The following is a 23,792-nucleotide window of genomic DNA, read 5'->3' on the forward strand; positions in this document are numbered from 1 at the left end:
GTAGCAATGAGCCATGAATGTAGAAGTGTTAGCTGTAGAGTTAGGGTATTCAACAGGTTATAGGAAGTGCTAGACCAGCCTATAGGGTATATCTCAAAATCACTTGCACCTTGCAACGGCTAGGCTAGTCACGACTATGCTCAATACTAGTAAAGTTTGTCTCCAAAGCAATACTGTTAGTCTTTTTTAATTACAGCTTAGAAATTTACTTTTCAACAAAGTTTGAATGCATTTTTTCAATATGTGGGGTAATAACGTGCTCAGAAGGCAGCAACTTTAATGTGATTTTTTTAATTTTTCTGGGGGGAGACTCCCCAGACCCCCGCGAAGTCGTTCGCCTTCGGCGAACTCAGCGACGGGCTTCGCTCCCCGGACTATATATTGCAGCCCGACTGCTCACAAACAACACAAGCCGCCACTGGTGCTCACAATAGGTTGCGTTCATACATTATTTGTTATCTAACAATAAGTCTCTGTATCAACCTGTAAAATCAATTTGCTTATATATTTCCTTCTGCTATTTTAACTTAATTAGATAAAACAAAGTAACTTAAGTTTAACCTATTTTATTACACTAAGGAATAAACATAATTAAAATAAATTTAACCATTTTTGCTACATGCCGAAAGAGTTCGAGTTTATTTAATTTTGTTTAATTATGTTATATTCCTTTGTGTGATAAAATATTTTAAACCCGTTGAAGTTACTTTGTTTGTCTGTCTATGGTTCAACAGAGAGAACTTTCTACCAAAGTTTTATTATAACTTACCTGCTGTTCCCTACCGATATTAGTCTTATCTGAGTTACAGGATACTACACGGAAGTTGAGCGAGGCACTATGCTGAGTGTGAACACTACTGCAAAGGCAAACGTTTTCACTACAGTACTTTAATCGAAATTCTAGGGTTATTAAATATGATAAAAGTCCATCACTGAAAAAAGGTTTAGCATTATTGACCAACTTGCGATTGTTTGCATTTCGAATCCTTTGCAAGTGATTATCACGAGGAAGATTTGTGATTTCTGCTAATTTAGTTACTATGTGATGAGGCTTAAAACTATTAAGGGCCACTGCTTTGTACGCATAGCCTACGCAGTGTTGGAATATGGCTGTCAAAACTACTACGCTGCTTTTTTGCAAACAGTAGAAGCAAAGGATGATCAACAACAATCAGGTTTTAGATCAGGTACTGCATACCGGAAATGCGAATTTTGCAGACTCCAATGATGAAGTTGACTTCAGTTTATTTTGATTCAGTTGGCAAATAAACAAAAATCTACAAAACACAATTAATAAACACAAATAATTCGCGACACAGCAATAAAGTAGCGCTCTAGTAAAAAAAATCGAAAAGAGGAGTCACAAATTTACTGCCTTATAAACCAGAACAACCAATTAATAGTAGGTCTGGATATAGAAAAAAATCTCTACCCAGACTTTATTGTTGCAGAAAGCAATGAAACGCGGAAACTTTTCCAACAAAACTAGACGCCCAGCAATTCTGCGGCCTATCAAGCAAGATATATTTTATTCAAGAGTAAAACATATAAAGGTCCATTTAATAAATATTTAATTTTACACATTTTAGCGGGCTCCAGTGACAAAGTAGGCTCTTTTGGATGACATGCTGTTTAAGTAAACTTGCCATCAATTGTTAAATAAAGTTGAGTTTAAAGTTGGTTGTTCATAAGGATATGAAATGTAAAACGTCATGAAAAATAGCCTACCTGAAGTGGCACAAGTGATTTGTTAGCTTTTGCTTTTTGTTCTGTAAACTGCCCAGTCTGAAATGCGCATGCGAACTTCGATACCTAGCATATCAATGCTAATTTATATGTTGCTTTTTTAGGAACCACATTTCAAATAAATACGTTTTAGCTAAAGTCTAACATCGGCAAACAAAACACAGGCGCCTACTGTATGAACACATTCAACAAAACATTGCACTTTCACACCGTACGATCATGCGATTCCATCACATACGTACCCAGGACGAAACTAAAAGTAAACTGCTATTTTTAAGCTACGTCAGCGATATTGACCAGTGAGATAATGAAGAAAATAGCTTTTGTAATTTGAATGCAGTTACTTGTTTCACAATCGTCAATGCCGTTTAAAGAGCGATATGGCTTAATAGACAAATCTATGCAGATACTTATCTTCTGTTTCAGGCTACCTATTAGGCTAATTACAAGTTAGATGAACTCGACCAACCTTTTCCTGATTTTTCAAACAACAGCAAAACAAATTGCAGAAACATACTTTTATATAGTCATGTGTAACACGCAATTAAGCTACTAACCTAGGCAATAAAGCGTCATGTTATTTTGCCTCTCCTCTGCTTTGCTGTGCCTGTTTCATTCTTATGCCTTTCTTTTTTCGATTTTTGTCTCCCTGCAAAAATGTTGCCCCCCTGGGTAAAATGATGTTAATTAGCTCTTTTCGATGACTTTTCAGTTTTATAATCGATTTTCTTGTGTTGTTTAATTGTAAACATTTTGTGCTTAATGGTGTAGTCGAATGTTGTGTTAGACAGACAGACTCGAGATTTATTGCAGGTTAGATCCAAAGTAGCCTACACCAGTTTCCAACTGGGCTAAGCAGTGCGATAGCCGACCAGTCTCCAGAATACTGTGCAGTTGACTGCCACTATAAGTGTTATTAACCTAAACAACTACCTTGGCATTTGCGTTCTAGATATGCTTATATACTTGCTATATACTTGCTGACAGGTGTGACGGCTGCAGCCCTATTTGATCATAGTTAAATGCATATTTTCTATAAATACAATAGGCTACATAGTAGGCTACTGATATTTTGCATTCATCAAATGCTGGCATTTGCACAACAATCTAACCTCTTAGTGTAATTTCTTAACCAATCAATGTAAAACTGGTTCATAACCTAGTTTTGAAGTACCGTGAGCTCGAAAAATTTTCGTAGTGGCAACAAAAGGCTGAAAGTTTATTATTAACATTCAGGCAATATATACTGTACAACATGCGATCCAATAAAAGATACAGTAAAGCAGTCACGTAGCGAGAAAGAAAATTTTGGGGGAGGCAAAGGCAGCTATTGAGTAGAGCAAACGTCATTCAACATGAATTGTATTGCAATAATATTAAAACGTATAATCGAATTAAAACATTTTTTTGGGGGCAAGATAAAAATTTATGGGTGATTGCCCTCAAGAGCCACCGTGGCTACTTCCCTACAATGAAGTTCTGCGTCTTCGCTTGAAAAGCAGAGTCATCTGACAATGGCATGAAATGAAACAATAACATTTCGTAAAGCTGACCATATCAAAACAGGTTACGAGACCTGGTGGAGAATGAAAAGTGATTAAGGCCTATAATGGTTGGGCAGTCACGCGTAGTAATACACAAATGAACAGTTGTGTAGGATTTGACTGAAATGTTATATGCCATATCAGGGGCTTTTGAAATGATAATTTTGACCGGTTACTCATGAAATCCTCCGGCCCCAAATCAAGACAATTCCAATAAAAACGCAATATGTCAAAAAATACGCGTGGCTTCTTCAAGTTTCCAAGCCTCTTGGAAAGGTTACGCCACCCTAAAATTATCCATAGCCAAGGTACAAAAACACCCCTTGGACCCCTGACAAAGCTACTGTGCCAAGATCAGACGAGACAGAGACACAAAACAGTTAGATATAGAACGGATAATTTAAAAAATTAAAACCACACGGATAGTGTTGTGTTGTGATGTTGGGTTTGGTATGAAACATCGTTCTATTTCAACATAATGAAAACACATGGAATCGATAAATTGATAAATAACAATGGCATTCATTTTACAGTTTGACAATCACAAAAATGTGGCAGTAATACAAAGTTTAAATTAATTTTGATTATGAAACGTCTAAAACCGTTGTCATGAAGTTCAAATCGTAAAAAAACGACCACGGAAATAGCTAAATCCATCACAACGTAATAGACCGGACAAAATAAATGACCATGAACACTGAGATCAAGTTTTCGATTTAAACAGGAAAAGTATAACTCGATTCTAGAACCACGCGCCAGGCTCAAGATCATGCGGCGCAAGTTCGATTCTCGGGGTGTGCGCTTCAGCATTGAGCAACGCATTTCAGGACTGTTCTCCATTCAACGGCAACTAGTGAATGGAATAATTCCCCGGAAACAACTCTTCAACAATCGGAAAACTTCACTCTGTAAATCTCAGTAACCGGCCCACCGGCCCTGCGTCAAGAGCCTCTACAAGTATGCGAAACTACCAGGAATAACCAATCAAGGCTTTGTCAGTCCGAGGATAAAGATTCAAAACCAACCAAACATCGTTTTCCTATTGCCGGTCCGCAAGGTTGTTTTGATTTCAAACCGGTGCGTGATAGGAAAAAGTTTGGGGACCGCTGATGTAGCCAACACCAAACAACAGCCAAATTAAGCTGCTATTGGTATATAGCCTATACATTAGGCTGGCGCAAAATCTCGGAAAAATTTTTTTTTTCTTTTAAATTTTTCGTCAGTTTGGAATATTGTTCCTTTTGGTAAATGTATCTCCTACACCAAATTTCACAAAAAAATATTAACGTTTGACCCTGGTTCACTTGGTTTGAATTTTTTCAAAATATCGAATTTTCGCTTATCCCTGAAACTGCTCACCCGCTATCTTCTAATGCATTCTAGCATCTTAATGGACACAATAAGAGGCAGTAACACAAACTTGTATCAAGCAAAGTGGTTTAATTAGCAACTCCATGAATACTGACACGTGTATTACTCTCAAACTGTCGAATTCTACCACATTTCAGACATGATTTTCTTTGTGCACCCTTCACGTAGTAAATATCTACTGCTTTCAGTTTCTTAAATCATTTGACGATGTTTGTCGATTTTCACAGGCCAACAAACCTTTTTTTTATATAAAGGCAGGACATGTGAGAGTCATTTTAAGGTATTTCGAGGCCCCTGATTCTGAAAATGCAATAAGTTTTTTCGCATTGGCACTAGTTTTTGAGTTACCGGTACAGCAAAAATATTTTTTTCGCAATTTTGAGCCCCTATAGATTTAACGTCGTGTTGATTGAGTTGAGTTGTATTTTTGAGTTGTATAAACGCTATTTGGAACCAATCACGTTGATTACAACCCAAACAAACAGCTATTTAACGTTTACTGGCCTAGTAACAATCAAAATATGATGTGAAGTAAGCCTGAGGATACAAGATGTAGAATATTAACTTGCGTTTTGCATTAATATATTTGTTGACTTCAACAGTATCAGACTTACTAACTAAGCTACTAAGTACAAACAAAATGCATAGCCTACATTGTTTTGCTTAACAAACTAGACAAATAAGCAAAACAAAGCTATCGATGAACAAACGCAACTCTTTATTATGATTGGCCTACTGAGCAACACCCATCAAGGTACGAAGGCCATTTATATAATTACAGAATACAAAGTTATGTTCTTCAGTAAAGTAGCTACTTAGAATTTTATCCTTGCTGCGGAAGAACGTAATCTTGGCCTTGGTTGTAATCAAGAATGCCACGTTGATCAAGATGACGAGCCAAGATTCCAGCTGCTACTTTTGATAACTAAATCTTTAACTACAGTAAGTGATACAAATGGTTTGGAGAAAAAAACTTGACCTTGCTCCAAAACATTACTGAAGGTATTGAGGTTACTCTCAGTCATGCCCGTTTTCCTATTGTTTCAAGCAAATCACCACTTGAAACTAGAGAGGGCAAACAAAAAACAGAAATAGCAACGTCCATGCAATGACTGCCTTGCACACTCCATGTAAACATGATGTTCCAACTTCCTTCGAACATCTTCACCGTGCAGAATTGTCAATTTTCATGGTGATTCCACGGCTCTCTTTATGCCATGGCACTCTGAACTTCTTAGCTTTGAGCCCAGAAACGGGTTTGAGTGCAATGTTTGCATACTTTAGGAGGAACCCAGGACTTATCTTGATCACCCAGCTTCATGTCAAAGTAATAATAATAATGCTTGTTTTTATATAGCGCTGTATCTATCGCAGAATGCGTTGGTCCTCTGCGTTGCCTCATGCAGCAAAATATATCGGGGTTGTTTGTACAGCATCCTACTTGTCAAAGGCATATTTTATTAGCCTATATGCCATTTATTTAGCCTATAGACCAGAAAAAAACTTCTTGCAGCAAAAACTTAGTCTTAGACTTTTAGCAAAGGCTTAGAATAAAACTTCATTTGTACAAGTATCCATTTCAGTAGGCCTACCTTTTCAATATAAAGCTGCATTCATAAACACATGACTTTCGGGATATTTTTCTTGTGATGTAGGCCTACTGATTCACAACTGTTTTCATTGAGTATTTATGTCTCCCTTAAATTTACACAGTTCATTTCAACCTTTGCTTGCGTTTTGAACTTTCGTGCAATATCAACCAATTGAACTAGACAAGTGCAATTATGACTTCATAATGGTAAACAGGGCTAAAAATCAGTAATTTGCTAATTGAAAGCTTTTAAGAAACGATTTCAAAAATATTTTCATTGTCGAATATCTCGAAAACTAGAGCCAATTCGAAAAAACTAAGTGCATTTTCGGAATCAGGGGCCCTGAAATACTTTAAAATGACTCTCATCTTTTGTGCCAAAATTTTGTTGTTGGTCTATGTTATAGATTCACTGACTGCGAAAAGGCTGTAAAAACAACTAAAATGACACTAAAAGTCAAGTCAAGTCAATTTATTTTGTTTTAACAGCGCCATATATTAACAAACAATCAGAGTAAAATGTAGTTGTCAAAAACAATGCATTGTACAACTGTTGGTTAGATTATGGCGCAATCAGGATGGTAGCGAAAGACCATAAGCAGTCATCTAGTCAGCCACCACCCCATCACAGTAAATCTAACTACACATTCATACACAATAGTGTGCAGAGGCAGGCACACTACTTCATTGAATAAAAAGGTTCGCCACTGAGATTGAAAAACAACTGCTGTTGGTTTGAATCTGCATCCTCAAACTGAGTAAGCCGAGGATGAAGATTCAAACCAGCGACCAAGAATTAACCAACGACCAATAAGTGATTGTGTGCTATAATAGGCTACAGCACTTGCGAAAGTTTTCTTGAAATAACGGGGAAAAACGTGAATACCACCACCGAATTGCAACAATTTTTATGTAAAGCATACAAAAACAGGGCAATTTGATACTAACTATAGAGAACAAAGATTAATAAGTACGATATGATGATATACTGTAAAGGTAAGTTATCCTTTGTATTGAGCACTTAAGGTACGCATGTATATTCATGTAACAGTTGGTTTTTGACATTTTTTTTAAAGCATTGGAACGGTAAATCTTTTATATCGTGTGAAATTTCACTCCACACTTGCACACACAAGAAATGGAGTGTTTTTTTGCCAAAGTTTGTTTCAAACCTGGGAAGAAAAAATCTGGTTTTAGCCTTATGTCTTGTATCATGTTGATGTATGTCGTCTAGTTTAACAAAGTAGCCAGAGAAACATGCTGGCAAAAAATTATTTTCGTACTTGAACATGAACTGTGCATATGCCAGCTTTGCAAGGTCACACACTTTTAATACCTGAAATTTGCTGTACATGTAGGTCGTCGAGGTTTTCCTGTCACCAAACAAACAGGCTCTAATAAATTTGTTCTGAATCACTTCTACCTTGTGTATTAACGTTTTGTTGGCCCTACCCCAATTAATTATTGAATATTGAAGATTTGATTGAAATAATGAAAAGTAAATTAACCGTAATGTGGATATTGGGACATAGTATCTGATTTTGTAAGCAATGCCACATACTTTACTCAATTTTGTGCAAAGGTCAGATATATGGGCGTTCCAGTTCAATCTGTGGTCCATCGTTACTCCAAGATATTTTACTTGATCAGTTTTGTTAATGCTTTGGCCGTTTAAGGTGAGAAAGCATAAAAGCATGCACTATTAGTGACTCTCAGACTTGGAGTAGGGTGAAGATGTTCCACGTGGAAGTTAACAGAGGAAGTGACGTCAAAATCACGTGGTTAAATTTTGTGAAATCTTCTCTTCAGATGCTGCTAAACCACTTCGAAATTTACTAATTTTTCAGAAAAATTCAGAATTTCTCCTTGGGTGAACCAGGGTCAAAGGTCAAAACCCAACAAAAAATTTTGGTTTACAAATATCAGTGAGCAAAATGGAACATTTTTCCAAACTGACAAAAATTTTAAAGAACATCAAGGAAAATGAGCCACCCTACTATACATATATACTTATAAACGGCAAACTAAAACGTTGTTTGAATTCTGGCCATCGTTAACTTTTAGGCGAGCACTTTTCAGTCAAGGTTGTTCTGTGCTACAAACCACCAGCATACTTTCAAGATATTTTCTTCAGTATTTTGATGTGTGATCACCAATTGTTTTGATTAACCACAAAAAGCACGAACATAAAATGTAGATTTTCTATCGCATTTTTTAAGTAAATGCATTTAGCGAGTAGGCTAATGGTTTTTGTACCACGATTTAAAACCTCGCCAGTTTTATTTACCAGTTCTATAAAAAAAAAAAATCAATTGCAAAGATGAGGAAAAGTATAGTTGTAAAATTGCTGCGAACAAACGGCAGTATATATGCATTAATTTCTATTATTCACATGTCAGCAAGCTGTGTTTTCAATATTCATTTTAGTGGTAGCCTATCTGCTATAGGCCTACTAAGATTGGAAGTCGTTAGTTAAAAAGCAATGACTATGTCACTATTCGGTAGTGCCCAAAAAAGCAATGACTTTCCGCTATCGATACTTAAAAAAAGCAATTAGCCTAATAGCAATTACTAAAAATAATTAAAACAAAAATAATAAATAATTACTAACATCACAGATAAGCAAAAACAAGCTCAATATAATTTGCAACCAACACCAATAAGCATAAAGCACGCAGTTAGCAGTTCAAAATTTTCACTACAAACTTTTGCAGTCCATACATAATGTTATTTCAAGAATGACATTTGTTTAGGCCTTTCCAGGCAATAATTATCTTGAAAAGAAGGGATAATGTTGACTACAATAAAAACCTTGCAACTTCAGTGTCAAATACAAGTTAAAAAAATTTGACTGGCCAGTGGCCAAAAAACAAGCCCAAAAACAAGCAACCCGCAAACTAAAAAAAAAACGCAATCTCGAAAATTACAAGCCCAAACTTGCGGGAAAACTGCAAGGTTGGCAACACTGTTAACGACTCTCACTTGCAGGTAACGCCTAGAACATCACACGCCCAGGGCGAAAGAGAAAATTGAATTGAGTCCTGTCTTTGTCATGAGTTAACATGGGGGGTGGGGGGACAGGTTATACCTGGGACTGGTATATAAGTCTCCTCCACACCCCTTGGTAACTCATGACAAAGGCAGGACTCAATTCAATTTTCTTTTTCGCCCTGGGCGTGTGATGTTCTAGTCTTTTCCTCACTTGCATGGACCGTGTTTTCTGAACTGTGTTGCCGCAAAATTTTCTTGAATCCTTTAAAGTTCAAAAACCGGAAGGGGACTAGGTCGGGTAGTAATCCAAAAACTAAATCTCGTAAATTCGTTCAAAAAATGATTTAGCAGTTTTCCTAAATATCGATTAGTGGAAAACGAATAATGATTTCGTTGCTTGCATAAAAAAAACAGTGAATTACGCGCATTCGATATTTATTTTTAAAAGGAATGGGAATAAGCATTCGATATTCAGAAAGCAACGAATAACGCTATCGAATAGTCACAACTAGTCGCTACTTCCAACGCTGACTATACTTTATAAATTTGAAGTATATACCTACAGCACTTAATACCATCCAAATAATAAGACAAAAAATAAGGACACCAGAACTTTGTGACGAAGTTTTGGGTCGAAATGTTCCCAGCCTTTTCTTGCAGCGTGGACAATAGTGCCCCATTTCTTTCATACTGTCAAACAGAAACGGTAGCCAACAACAAATTAGGCTGAAACAACACAACAAACAACACCAATAATAAGCATCTGGTTTATAATTACTTTTTGTCACTGTGGAAACAACATCGTTGCACTTGAAACAAAACACTCCATCGGCTGAAAACTTTGTGAAGGAAACAACTTCGGGTTGTGCTGTAACCACGACTTAACTAAGGCAATAGAAAAAATTGAATTAAGTCCTGTCTTTGTCATGAGTTACCATGGGGGTTGGGGGGGGGAGTTGTATACCTGGGAATGGTATATAAGTCCCCCACCTCCCTTGGTTACTCATGACAAAGACAGCACTCTATTCAATTTTCTCTTTCGCCTTAGTTGTGTGATGTTCTAGTCTTTACCGAAAAGTTGAGGTTACAAGTGCATTTTTTTAGTGACGTAATTGAGAAATTTTCATGTCATTTAAAAAAAAAAACTTTTTTGGTTGCAATGTGGTCTGTAAGATTTTTTTGTTGTTGCATGCCAGTTAGAATTAGGATAGAAGCGAATATTATGGCATGAAAGGAGATTTTGTTTGCATGGGACATCACATAATATGTGTCCCATCGGTCCACAACGGTAATTTTTTTATGTTTCTTAAGAGACTGTGTATTTGCTATATTCCAGGATAAAAACACAATGGTTAGGCCAACTGAAAGTTCTGCAGACAATTGAAGATGATAATTTTTGATTAAAGAACATTAACAGCTAAATTAGGACTATTCACTATTTTAGGCTGCTAAACTGCAAATAACTAGCAAGCATTATCAATGCAAAAAAGTATCTCATACATCCACAAGTTCAATTCTCTGCACATCTTTAATCAGTGCATTTGCCCAAATAGCCCACTAAAGTTTGTACAGTTACATGCTAAAAGTTCTGCCCTTGCACACACTAGCCTATGTTTTGTCAAGAATAGGCTATCTGTATATTACAGAGTAGTCTGTTATTATGCAGTTTACAAAGCTGTTCTTATGCTGTTGGCGAATAATGTGCTTAATCTTTCATATGATTTAGCCTATTTCAAGTATATTTCAACTTCATTCATTCAGAAATTTATTATAGGCTACATAACTACATACACAACAGCAAACTGCTAAAATGCCATCTATTGCTCAAAAAAAAATGTTTCATTTGGATGAAGAATCGATTGGTCAACTTCAGTATTGCAATGATGGCGATGATGAAGATGTTTCGGTGCTTGATGAAGAAGATATTGGATTCTTGAAAGATGATTTTAAAAATGTTGTCAACAATGGTGGTAATTTTCCAGTTGAGATTGTTATTGAACTTCTAGAACAAAGTTCAGCTGGTCACACATCTCAAGCTGAACCATATGTGGTAGATCATTCTTCAATGATGTCAATGAAAGCCAGTTACTGACAAGAGAATGTTCCAGCTCCCATTTTTTTGACATGGAAGAAGTCTAGGCCTACTGGTGCACCTGTAAGCCTAGACTGTCAATTGTCTGGTGTAGGCCTACTGTGCATAACTAAAAAGTTAGAAAACAGGACAAACAATAAATGTGAAGAGTGCAATATTTTTCTTTGCTATATGAATGGCAGTGACTGTTTCAGAATGTAGGCTATCATCAAGTGTAAATGCATGTTACAATAACTTTCAATGATACACTGTTAGACCCTTAATGTTCTTCATTGTGTATTACAATGTTCTGTTTTGTTGTTTTGTGAAATTACAGTACAAAAATTTGCATACATAGGAGTACGCATCCTAAAAGTTACTTCTTTTGCAGTAAATGCTGTAGCCTACCCTATAAGTGGTAGGCTACCACAGGTTGGTAGTGGTAGACATACACTGTCATACCATACAAAGCCTGCATATGAAACAGAAGAATTTGTTTTGTAAAACTTCTGTCTATTGTGTTTTTAGCCATGTTTTTCAGTCACTGTAAGAGCAAAAATTAAAAAACCAATGTTTAAGTATTGCGGATAAAAAATTACCATTGAGGACCGATGGGACATATATGTCCCATGCGATATCTCCGGCATATGAAACATTTTTTCAATTTTTTTTTGATAGATGTTTTTTATATGACATTTGAAGTGTATACAAACAAATTCTACCTAAAAAAATTTTCGGGAAAATTAATGGTCCTCAAAGGGTTAACTGATAGCTTAGCAACGATGTATAAGCTTTATAAATATTGAAACAGAAGTATTCCTTTCGTGTGTTGTAAGGTCTTAGACACGTTGTGATTGATGCTTCTTGCAGATCATTTGTGACATAATGCAAGAGATCTTATCACTGATATTTTTAGCTGTCAAAAGTAAGTGCATTTGTCAGAAAAGGTTTAGGTGAATGTTTCTTTCAAATACCCACCACCCATGTTGACTATTGCTAACTTAGTAACTACAAACCTGAATGAAGAAATTTTTCATTTAAAGTGGAGTTTTTCAGCACTGTTCAGTGTTTACAGAGTGAATAAATGCTTCATAATACTTTTCCTGACAAGAATAAAGTTTTACCCATATTCCCGCAATGCAGGAGAAAGATACAAAACAAACATTAAAGATGAAAACTTATTTTATTTGGGAACAAGAACAAATTTTAATGAAACTAACAAAAATCTGATGTAGTAAGAGTCTATTTGTCTGCTACGAAGTAGTTATGCAAGATCAGAGTCCTCAGATGAATAATTTGTTGTGTTATTGCAATGAGATTACCTTAATTGCTACATATTGTGACATTTAATGTCAAAATAGGTAAAATAAACAAAAAAACAAAAAAAAAACGTTTAATATACATCTCTATACCTGAAGCCTTAAAGGCAAGCACGTTTCAATCAAGGTCATTCTGTACCACAAAATACCGAACACTTTCAATATATTTACTTCAGTATTTTGATGTGTAATCACCAAAACACTTTGATTGACCTCAAGAAGCACATTGAAACATAGAATGTAAATTTTCGATCACAATATAGTTTTTAAAAAGATGTACAATTGTACATAGCCCCAGACAACAAACCAACGGCTTTTCACATTGATTCAACGTAACGGTTGATTGTTGTCTGGGGTGCGATTAAAATTTTTACACAAGAATTTAAAGCCCCGCAAGTTTCTGTACTATTTCTAAGAAAAGATGTAATCAGCTGTGAAGATGCAGCGAATGTATAGTTTTAAAATGGCTGCAAACATATTATTTATATTATCCACATGTCAGCAAGCTGTGTTTTAAATCTTTCTTTTAGTAGTATCTTGTGTAGTTTATAAATTTAAAATATATAGCTACCACAGATGACACGATCCCAATAATAAGAAACAAAAAAATGATGCTGCCACTTTGGCAAGAGGTTTTAGGTCGAAATGTTCCCAATTTTTTCTTGCAGCGTTGGCAATTGTGATTGACTTCTTTCATGTCATCCAACACAAACGGTACCCAACAACACAATGGGCTGGCAAAACAGAAAAAACAAAAACACCAAAAATAAGCATCTGGCTTATATTCACTTTTCGTCACGGTGGAAACAACATCATTGCAAGTGGCACAAAACACTCCATTGGCTGAAGTTTTTGTAAAATGCATAACACAAGCCAACACACTTTTTGTGTCAGCATAGTAAATGTCATTCTAGGGTATATTTTGGGTGCTGAATTCAAAAATCACATCAGATTTTTTGTATCACATCAGGATTTTATGATATCTGAATGCTGTTTTGGTAAAAATGGGTAAAATCGACTCCTGATCTATATTGGTAGACTAATGGAATTTCATGGAATTTGAACTCTTTTTTGTCAACAAGGTCTGTGATAAAGTCTAAATTCATCACGATAAAGTCTAAAGTCTACACAAGAGATACAAACATAATATTAATGAAAACATTGAGGTATTTCAAGACCTGTTTTATTTTTTTATTATTTTTAATTTTATTGAAGTATGGTAACTTGAACCTAATTCTTCAATGTTTATCTGCTAACACTAAACGTTCAACGTCATTTTTTTTTACAAGAGTAGGCTACATTGTTATTTTTTTCGTGTTAAGAAGTAGGTTTGGTGGCTTTGCAAATCCCCAATACATATTTTAAACCTTTTGGTTTTGCCATCTTTTCCTTTTGTTGGTGGTACAGTTGTGTGTTTGTAATGTCATTCACTATTATGTTTGCGCAAGCAAAGAAAAATAAAATTGAAGAAATTGAATAGAATAGACATATAAAAATAGGTTCAATTCTACAGAAAAAAGGAAATTCACATGCACATTTGGGAAACGTTACTCTGGACAAACTTTTGCTTGCATGATTTTTGTGAATGTTGTGAGTGGATTTAGGATTTCCATTGATCTATCGTCTTAGGTTTTCCACACAAGCTTTACATGCAGCATGTGTGGAGCCTATGATTTGTCCTGATCACCTAGGCGAATTTTAAAGTATGTAAGATATGCTTGTTTCACAAAACTTGTTATGGTTTGCCTTTGGTTAGGAACAGTAGCCTATAACTGCCACATATGTAACAAAGAACATCAGGCTTATTTTCACACTTTTTTGAAGATGTCATTCTGCTACTTATTCACACCAAAAACAGAATTAATACCTTGCTAATATGAAAAAATCTGAATACATGAAAATTCAAATAAGAATGAGTCATAGACAAGTTTCACATAAGCTTAAATCTCCACGTTGAGCGAAAAAGATAAAACCGATGTTATATATCAAAAAGTAGAATGGTACTAAGCATTCAGGAGAAAGTGAATGTAACCCAGCCTGTAAGGGGTGGTTTATGGACAGTTCTCAGAAGGTATATAAGTTGGATGGTCTACCATAGACAGATGGTCCACTAGCCAGATGGTCTAGGTGACTCTTTTGACCAGTGGACCATCTAGCTAGGGGGGCTTCTGACTAGTGTACCTTCTGAAGGTAGGTCGGTCACTCCAGTGGTCATGGTGTCATCATACATCTCCAAATGTTACAAAATAAAATCATTTCCATGAATATGACAAATTTTCAAACACTATTGGCTCATAAGGTTTTATAAAACGGTAACAGTAAGAGAAAATTCGGCCAAAAAGCCAATATTATGAGAAAAAATATCATGCAAAAATCTCAAAAACCTGATGTGATGGGTAAAATCTGATGTGATTTTTGAAATCAGCAGCCTCAATATACCCCAAATCACATCTTACATTGCAGACACAAAATTTTTTATCTTTTTTGTTGGCCTGTGTAATTATTGGTTGTGTTGTAACCACTTCATTGTGGACTGAGGCTCCTTGTGTTGGACTGAGCATGATCAGTTGTGCTTGATCAGTTGGAATATGAACTTTGAAATTAGTTTCCGTAGAAGTATTGGGCTGCATAAACGCTGTTTGAACGTCTGTCTGGTAGTTTTCAGAAGCATGAAGGATTCTGCATTGTTGTGGCATATTTGACGCCGATTCCACAAGTTTTGTCATGTTTCCAGGGTTCATTTTACTCAGCAGTGCAATAAAATTATTTTTAATTGTTTATTTTTTGAAACTGCAAAAAATTGATGAATCATTAAAAAAGAATTGAATCTTCTAGAATTGATGCATCATTAAAAAAATACACTTACAAATCGTAAACGTTGCGCTTTGATCTTGTTGCAAGCTTCTGTTGCATTTAGAATAAAAAGGAAAAATTAGAAAAACAGGTTTGTGTATATTATATCCTATACCATCACATTTACTGCAGCATGTCTACTGAAGACGTCTATTTTCTTCTGCTTATAAATTTGAGTAAATCTCGTGCTCTGTTGTTCAGAAGACATTCCTGTGATATTCAAGTTCACGATTTAGAAAATATGAGACTCAGTAGTGAGTTAAACACTGAATGAGGCAGTTTACTAAGCATTTAGTTCCACAAAATGATACGTTCTGGTGAAAACTAAGCCAAGCCATCAGTAGCCAAATTATTGCTGATACCGTGTTTTGTTAAATTACAACTGAAACAATATATAGCAAAACTTGTTTTTTTATAGTAAATTTTAAATTAAAAAAACGTTTATTTAACTGTAGTAGCTCTATAGTCTCAAATTATTGTTCAGTTAATGATTACCCACGCTGGAAATTACCCAACCTGAAACGGACATCTGCACTGCGACAATGACATTACGAAATACTAACACATATGTTGATTTTGAACATGTTTTATCATGAATACACACGCCAAAAATCTATAATCAAAGTTTACCTTCAATTAATTAGCAAAAATAAAAACACCATTATTGTGTTTACCCATTCTTGAAAGCATCAATAGAAACATTGAACTTTCAATAATACAATAGGCCTAGATTAGCCTACTTAATTAGCATGAATTCGAGGATTTTCATAAATTGTGCACAGTTTTAGACATAACGGTCTTCTTCTTCGTGTGGACCTTCTTCGCCACTCCAGAGGTCTAGGGGCTCTGCTTTTTACCACCCTTGAGTAGTGGCACCAGCTCGGTCTAATCTCTGGAGGTATGCCAAAAGTGTCGACATGTCCTGGCATGACCTACTAAAACACGGCCAAATATGTTGCTATTTGAAGAAATTTCTAAGAGTCTGAATGGTTACAATCATAACTATGACAAACCTGTCATTTTCCCATTTCCAGAAGTAAGTAAAATAAGCATTATTTGCACCTAGACATATGTTTGGGTTGTTTAACCGGAGATTAGGTATGTACGTTGAGCACAGTTTACGCAATAACAATGTAATATGTAAGACTTTCCAACTGCACTCTGGAGGTAGTATCGTTTGGTGCAATTGCATGTTCCATTAAAATATCAAGGATTTTTTGTGAATTCTATGTTGTAAGCTGTTCATTTGATGTGCCAATTTAAATTTTAGTTTGTTTTGTTTTTCGCCAAGTTTAATTTTGCAAGAAAAATAAGTCTTTTGGTGAAAGATCCTGCTATACAAGAAACCTAACGACTGTATTATGAGACTACCTCCAGAATGCAGTTGGAAAATCTTACATATTTTACATTATTATTACATAAATTGTGCTTAACGTACATATCTAATCTCCGCCAAAACAAGCCAAAAATTGTCTAGATGCAAATATTGCTTATTTTACATACGTCTGTAAGTTAGAAAATGACAGGTTTGTTATGGCTATGATTGTAACAATTAAGACTCTTAGAAATTTTCTCAAATAGCAACATATTTGGCCGTGACATGTCCTGGTTTAGAATCCCTTCTAGTGTGTCCCAAACATTCGACAGATGTGGAATGGTCAAGTCATCTGCATAGGTGTACTTTGCTGACACCGTGTTTGGCAGTTCGTGTGTGTAGATGTTAAACAGAAAGGGAGCCAGGACAGATCCCTGAGGGACACCATTTTTAAGGCGTAACAACCTGCTTAGTTTACCACTTCCGGTTGTGAGAGTATAGCTTCTGTTGCAAACGTGCAACAAGGAGAAATATATTGAGTGTGCAACAAAGAGTAATATATTGAATATATTGTGTGTGCAACAAGGAGGAATATATTGCAGATCACACCGTCTTCAACGGTGCTATCTATCATGCACTAAATGGTGTGCGTGATCTACACGAACTGGATGACGAATCAATTTAATGTCTGCTCAACACCTGCCCCCAAACATCTAGGTCAAATCACCACCACTGCTCGAAGGTCGTAAAAAAGCTGAGCCCTCTACCCATTAGGTGGAAAAGAAAAAATTATAAAGCGAAGAAGATACCAAACTAAAGTTGTTTTTCTGCTATCAAGATTTAAGAATCAGTTTAGTTTTAAAACTTGAGTTGTTTTGTCATTTCCTGCAACAGTGTATTCATAACACCACGGTATGGTTACATTACAGAAGACTAAGCTGCATCTTTACGTTTAAACCTACGCATTCAAAGAAAGCAAAACAAAGCGTAGGCTATAGAAAACAACAGCTCTGCTCTGTCTGCAAAGAGGATATCCGGTGAAGTAGCCTACCTACATACAAATGAGTCAAAGAAGAGCGCTACCAATTACAAACAAAGCAGTTGTGCTGTTCTATTATATTTTCTCGTTTGTATGCTCTATATACCACCGAGTGAGAAATTCGAAATCTCAGTATCTGTGCAGTTAGCAAAACAATTCAGTTCATGGAAATGATTGCTTGTTGCTGCTGTTTTGATTATATTAACATTTTTGTTTGTTTATTTTAATTTTCAAAGCAGGCCGTTTTAAGAGTTTACAAAAATGGCATCAATGGTTGTTTGATATATTATAGTCTCTATGGCTATTAGCCAGAGATGTACGTATACGCCGCAAATTCTACACCGTAGACTTGCGGTGTAGACTTTTTGTTTACGATAACGCTTACGGCTACATTTTTTTTTTGATAGTTGTCGCTTGAGGCTACGCTGTAAAGTTTTCGCCGTTTTTAGCGTCAACGTATACTTTTCAATGTATTTTTTTCGCTAAAACACGCCAATACCTTCCAGCGCTGCAGTTGAAAGAATGTTTTCAATAGGCAAAGACATATCGAAACTAAAACGCAGAAAAACGTCAGATGAACACTTTCAGATGCTTGTGTTTCTTCGTGGAAATTCCAAATAAAACTTGTTTGTTTCGAGTGGTTTATACCGTGTGAATGTTTGGAACCTAGCAAACAAAATGAGTTTACGCTAGTGTATGCGCTGACGCTGACGCCGCTAACTTTTTTTTACAAGTTACGTTGACGCATACGGCGTATGGTTTTTCGAACGTTTGCGTTTACGTTGACGGCGTCAATATTTTTTGTATACGCGTACATCACTGCTTTTAACAGGGCGAATGTTGGTGGCTCATCAGTTTCCACGTTCAAGAGTGCAACTCCAACTGGCAATGAGATTTTAAAATATAAATTTTTAATTTGTTGTGGTCATATTTCTGCTGGGTGTTCTTCATGTTAATTGAGAAATGGTATTGTTATAAGTTCTTACGTTTTTACTAATTTTACTAATAACAATGAATCTACTATATAAATTGTGGAAATGAGTGAAAAATTAAAGAACAAACCAACGTTCAGCAAACGTTTCGAAAATTAAATTATTTTCATTTTTGATTCTATACATGTGCTATATCAAAGGTATAATATAGAATATGGATCTATTCTATTCGATAGCACGCGTAACAAAAAAAAGGAAACTCCAAAGGAACAGCTGCAACAACTAGGCCTAATGCAGTTTTATTTTTTATCAAGCTGTCATACAGAAAAAAAAAGTTATGAAAACTTCTACAAATTACAAAAATGAAGGTTTGCGTTAATGTGATTTACAAATCCCTCAAACATTTCCTCGATTTCATACCACAGTAATCCTATTCTCCTCTTTTATTTGTTAATATATTCAAGATTTTACAATGTAGCATTTGTTTTGCTTTTACTTTTCAGTATGTTGATCATTTTCTGCCGCGTCTCTTTGGTATGCAAACCATAGGCTGCTTAATAATGGATCTGTTTAATTGCAAAATTTCACTGACACAATTATGTCTATGACACATTAAATCTAAAATAAAAATACCGTTATTTTCAAACAAGAACTACAAATTATTTTGCTTATTTTTTGTGAAGCGCTTTGTCCACTGCAGATATATATTGCTCTCTGCGCTTGACAAGTCAAAGAATTTCAACGCATTCTTACTGATGCGTCGGCGAGTATACCCATACCTACATTATCGAACTACTCTCAATGCATTCCATCAATATTAATTGGGCTAATAAACAGAAACACGATTCTTATCAAGGCCTTTACTATGATCCTACACGGAGTATCGAACAACGTTGGATTACACAGGGAAACAATTTTGATAATTTTTTTGTTGATTTTGATTTTTCACTTAATTTAGCCGGATTTTGGTGTGCTGACTTCAAAACTGCTGTCAATTTTCTTCTATTACATCACGTTTTGGTTCTGTATCATACACTCAAAATATACAAAGTTGAATTACTTTTCCGTACGTAGCCTCGGTGCTCAGGTGATTATTATTGGAACATCCAATGGACTCTAAAAGATTTACTTAGCTTCCGCATATTTCTTTTTATCTATGCTTGGTTCCAGGGCTAGCTATTCCGTAACGTTTATGTGATTTTTACCTCTGATTACTTGAGGATAATAGCAATTGTGTAAGTAAACTGTAAATAGTTTTTATCCATGCAAACTCAGATGCCTAAAGTAAAAAACACAAAAAACAAATGCAGTAGCCTAATCTTGATAAAATTCATGCTCTCTACAACGATGTTAAATTAGAAATAGTCCATCATGCTAAATATCTAGGAGTAATTATTGACCATCAACTTTCGTTTACCCCACATCGATGCTCTGAAATCGAAACTTGTTCGGTCCGTGGGCATTTTGTCTTAATTGAAATCTTCTAATCTTGTGAAAACCAGACTTCAGTTATATCACTCGTTTGTGCATCCCCATATACGCAATAACAATATGGGGATCTATTTTTAAAGAAGAAGATTTGAAAAAGAAAATGTTTGGCAAGCACTGATTTTTTGAAAACCAATTTATTCACTAACGGTCCCTTTCAGCATAATTTGAAGGTGTCTTTTCTTGGAAATATTACTGCGTTTGAATATTGTTTGTTCATTGTTTCAATCATCCACCAAGAAGACCATTGTGACACGTAATAACATGTATCGTTACTTGTTTTTCCATTCATTGAACCTCATCTTGAATTCTTTCACTTTTTCTTTTGACTTGCAATATACTTCCAATTCAACATCCTGAAAATTAAAATAAACAACAATATTTTGATATTGGAATACGCCAAGAAATTTTATGAGTATGTTCTATAGGTTTTACAATTTTATTCAAAGTGGGGTGCAAAATAACGGGTGCACGAAGTAAAGAAGAGACCACAATATTATGAAATACACGATCGATAGGAAAAAAATTACTGGTGCTATTGCATGGACTTGCTTTTGAAAAGTTATTTTTTTAATTGTCTTTTTTCAAACTGACTGCGCTATGCAGTTGATACCAATCACAACATACATGTAGCTTAAGAAGCTCAGGTTGCTTTTACCCTCTGTTACAGCGTCATTTAACAGAGTTTTAATATTGATTTAAGGTAAAAGTATGTTCAGAATGCGCAATTTTAAGATGTTGTTTTTACAATTTTGTAAGAGAGACCGCCCATTGGGTGCTACCCCTTCAACGGTTCATTGCCGGGCTCACTGGTATGTGCAATAACAATTATATGCTCGACCCTCCAAAATGATTTGCTGGCTACGCCCCTGATGGAGCTTGCCGTTTAAGTTTCTTGGCCAGGTTAACATAAGACGCTTATTTTACCGAGGCAGATTGTGCGGTAAGCCGATATGTCATAGACCTTATACTTCAACTGTAGTAAACTTGTTATTCAAACTTGCAATAAAATGCTTTGGAAGCATATGGGAGACTTCTTCTCTTTTGATCCGTTTAGGTTTCACCTCTTCGTCTCCACTTTTGGAATAAAATACGTAATTTTCAACTGGATTTATACTTTGCATTCCATAATGAAAATATGCTTCCTGAAAATATATTTAAAACAATAATGAAAATAACTGAAAGTTTAAATCAAGCATGTAATCGCTTTTTAATTGCTTACAATTCAAAACAATAACAGATGTACAGTGTTGGCATACAAACTAAGGCTTCTAAGTTTATATTGTTTTTGTTTCCTGACTGGCAGAATATTTTGTCAGTTTGTATTGTCGGCATCCAATGTTTTGAAAGTTTTGCAGCTGATTTCAGTTTACAGAAAGCCGAAATTGGGTCTCGAAAAATTAAAGTGTATAGGCCAGGGGTGGGCAAAGTTGTTCAAAGAAAGAGCCGCTCGCGGATAAACCATAAACACCAGCGAACCCCAAAATCATTTGACATAACATAACAGCAATAAAAGCACAACGATTGTTTATCCGTATGAGTTTTGTACTTGACTCACTAATCTCTGAAAGTTTGGCCGATAAGTTGTTAATGCTGTGCGAATTAATTCTTCCAAGTGTTCATTAGTCAAGGTTGCACGATGTTTTGATTTTACAAAGTTGTAAATTCTTGTAAAAATGAATAAGTAAGTTCTGGTACTACTTCTAAGCTTCAACTAATCGCTGCTTACAGCGACTTTACTAAACTTCCAATTGTTGCTGACTGAACGCAAAATGAACCAGGAGAGGCACAATGTTGCTTTGCAAAGTCACAATTCCATTGTTTAACAATGGCTACAGTAAAAGAGAGACTCTTGTTTGATCTTTGTGTTGTATTCGACCAAACATTAGATTTTGAAGACAATGTAGGCTAAGTCACAAATTTTAATTTATACTAACCGATTTTTGCGCCCCTATCAATGTGGCGCCCATGGCTCGAGCCATACCTGCTATACCCTAGGTACGCCACTGCTTGGTTGACAGTCCGAGATAATATATTTATAAAGCATAATCTTAATTTTTTTGTAATATTACGATTCAATACAAGAGCCACAAGAAATATGTTGAAGAGCCGCATGCGGCTCGCGAGCCGCAGTTTGCCCACCGTTGGTATAGGCTCATTGTATGCTGCGTTATGTAATGTTTGTACAACATGAGCTACTTAATGCTGATTCTAGGTTAAATTTATTTTATTTGCGGAAAAACTTACTAGAGTAAACAAATATTGTATTGAAGTCGCCATTTGTTTCTCACGCCAACACGATACTTCGATCAACAGTAATAATGATAATGAAATAGTAATATTATTGTCAAAGTTATTACAATCACCTCTAGCTACATGCTACTGGTTGTGATTAATTCTTTGCTGTACTTACTAGTCCTATACGGAAAATTAAATTTTTCGATATTCCCAAAACGAAAACTGTTTGTTAACTGTAATCATACCAACGCGAGTACGGAATGCAAGCGTCTAATGCAATGGTTCCCAACCTTTTTGTTGCCACGAACCCCTTTAGACAAATTATTAATTCTGCGGACCCCTACCTAAATTTTGTCTGAAACTCAATTAACTTTGGTTGCACCGCATGCTTTCTATTACGTGATAAACGAGCCAACCTGATCTGACTGCAATCGACATGCGTTGTGGCAGATGTAGTTTAAGGTCAATGTACACACTGTAGGCAGCAGCATAGATTTATTTAAATGCATACCGGTACAGTTTATTCTCGCGGGCTTGAGCTTGACACATTTGCATTTAAAGAAAAAAATGAAAGTAAAAAGATCGCTTTTCGTTTTTTCTTCTTCTAAAATTCATCAAGGTAATCACGGACCCCCAAGGGGTCCGCGAACCCAAGGTTGGGAACCACTGGTCTAATGTGTCGAACAATATCGTCTTGTAAATGAACGCTAAACAACCAATGGATCGCGTTGTGCTTGCCTCTAACGGGAAAGCCCAATAGTCCTCCAAACCTTTGAAGATTTCTTCAAAGGAGTTGTTTTCTTCCTCCTGAATAAACAATATGCAAGTTTCAGAAATAAATTTTGATAATGTTAATACAAGTGAACGAAGGTATACCAAGGCTAGAGTACAGGCTACCCAAACAAGAAAATTCGTCATTTTTACATTGATTCAACGTCTGCGGACGTTGAATAAAGTGCAATGCTATCTGGCCAAAAAATTAAGATAGCTTAATTTCAACCGCATACATCAAAGGGGCTGATCCAGCATGTTGCCTTATGGAGGAGGGAAGTGATTTCAACGCAATACAATGATGTGTAGCCTATAGGTCTAAATTAATCCGTCCTGCAAATACACCATGAACATAGTTACTTTCTGTGTTTTAGGGAGCTATCCCCCCTTTTACTAGATCTGTATATATTCATTATTACATTAATATGATACACAAAGGAACAAAGCTTTCATGATCTCCCTTAAAATAAAAAAAATAAACATATAATATTTTATTTGACATTTTAATATGCAAATGAAAAGT

The sequence above is a fragment of the Aplidium turbinatum genome, chromosome 1 (assembly GCF_918807975.1).
Source record: "Aplidium turbinatum chromosome 1, kaAplTurb1.1, whole genome shotgun sequence".
Taxonomy (NCBI): domain Eukaryota; kingdom Metazoa; phylum Chordata; class Ascidiacea; order Aplousobranchia; family Polyclinidae; genus Aplidium; species Aplidium turbinatum.